The sequence below is a fragment of the Sinocyclocheilus anshuiensis genome, unplaced genomic scaffold, assembly GCF_001515605.1.
Source record: "Sinocyclocheilus anshuiensis isolate Anshui unplaced genomic scaffold, SAMN03320099.WGS_v1.1 scaffold1203, whole genome shotgun sequence".
Lineage (NCBI taxonomy): Eukaryota > Metazoa > Chordata > Actinopteri > Cypriniformes > Cyprinidae > Sinocyclocheilus > Sinocyclocheilus anshuiensis.
Genome location: NW_015539980.1, coordinates 1,020,698 through 1,022,512, shown reverse-complemented (window position 1 = coordinate 1,022,512; position 1,815 = coordinate 1,020,698).

Sequence of the window (1,815 nt, the reverse complement as noted above, 5' to 3'; positions counted from 1 at the left end):
CTCACTCGTGTAATGGCGGCCGCACTAGAGCACGCTCACAAAATGGCGGCGACAGCGGAGCCTGATCGCAAAAAGGCGGACACAACAGCGCCCCATTATGTCACAGCTGCCAATCCTGAGTCAAGTCTAGTCTCAGCTGATCTGCCAGAGCCTTGTCACGTCTCAGCTGATCTCCCAGTCTCATCACGTCTCAGCTGATCACCCAGAGTCACGTCACCTCACAGCTGATCATCCAGAGTCACGTCACCTCACAGCTGATCATCCAGAGTCACGTCACCTCACAGCTGATCATCCAGAGTCACGTCACCTCACAGCTGATCATCCAGAGTCACGTCACCTCACAGCTGATCATCCAGAGTCACGTCACCTCACAGCTGATCATCCAGAGTCACGTCACCTCACAGCTGATCATCCAGAGTCACGTCACCTCACAGCTGATCATCCAGAGTCACGTCACCTCACAGCTGATCATCCAGAGTCACGTCACCTCACAGCTGATCATCCAGAGTCACGTCACCTCACAGCTGATCATCCAGAGTCACGTCACCTCACAGCTGATCATCCAGAGTCACGTCACCTCACAGCTGATCATCCAGAGTCACGTCACCTCACAGCTGATCATCCAGAGTCACGTCACCTCACAGCTGATCATCCAGAGTCACGTCACCTCACAGCTGATCATCCAGAGTCACGTCACCTCACAGCTGATCATCCAGAGTCACGTCACCTCACAGCTGATCATCCAGAGTCACGTCACCTCACAGCTGATCATCCAGAGTCACGTCACCTCACAGCTGATCATCCAGAGTCACGTCACCTCACAGCTGATCATCCAGAGTCACGTCACCTCACAGCTGATCATCCAGAGTCACGTCACCTCACAGCTGATCATCCAGAGTCACGTCACCTCACAGCTGATCATCCAGAGTCACGTCACCTCACAGCTGATCATCCAGAGTCACGTCACCTCACAGCTGATCATCCAGAGTCACGTCACCTCACAGCTGATCATCCAGAGTCACGTCACCTCACAGCTGATCATCCAGAGTCACGTCACCTCACAGCTGATCATCCAGAGTCACGTCACCTCACAGCTGATCATCCAGAGTCACGTCACCTCACAGCTGATCATCCAGAGTCACGTCACCTCACAGCTGATCATCCAGAGTCACGTCACCTCACAGCTGATCATCCAGAGTCACGTCACCTCACAGCTGATCATCCAGAGTCACGTCACCTCACAGCTGATCATCCAGAGTCACGTCACCTCACAGCTGATCATCCAGAGTCACGTCACCTCACAGCTGATCATCCAGAGTCACGTCACCTCACAGCTGATCATCCAGAGTCACGTCACCTCACAGCTGATCATCCAGAGTCACGTCACCTCACAGCTGATCATCCAGAGTCACGTCACCTCACAGCTGATCATCCAGAGTCACGTCACCTCACAGCTGATCATCCAGAGTCACGTCACCTCACAGCTGATCATCCAGAGTCACGTCACCTCACAGCTGATCATCCAGAGTCACGTCACCTCACAGCTGATCATCCAGAGTCACGTCACCTCACAGCTGATCATCCAGAGTCACGTCACCTCACAGCTGATCATCCAGAGTCACGTCACCTCACAGCTGATCATCCAGAGTCACGTCACCTCACAGCTGATCATCCAGAGTCACGTCACCTCACAGCTGTCAGCGGCACTGGCTACAACATCTCCAAGATTCAAGATTTTTTATTTGTCACATACATGGTTATATAGGGAATACTGTATATGACCAGCAGTGAAATGTAAGCCGCTCCAGAGGTAGC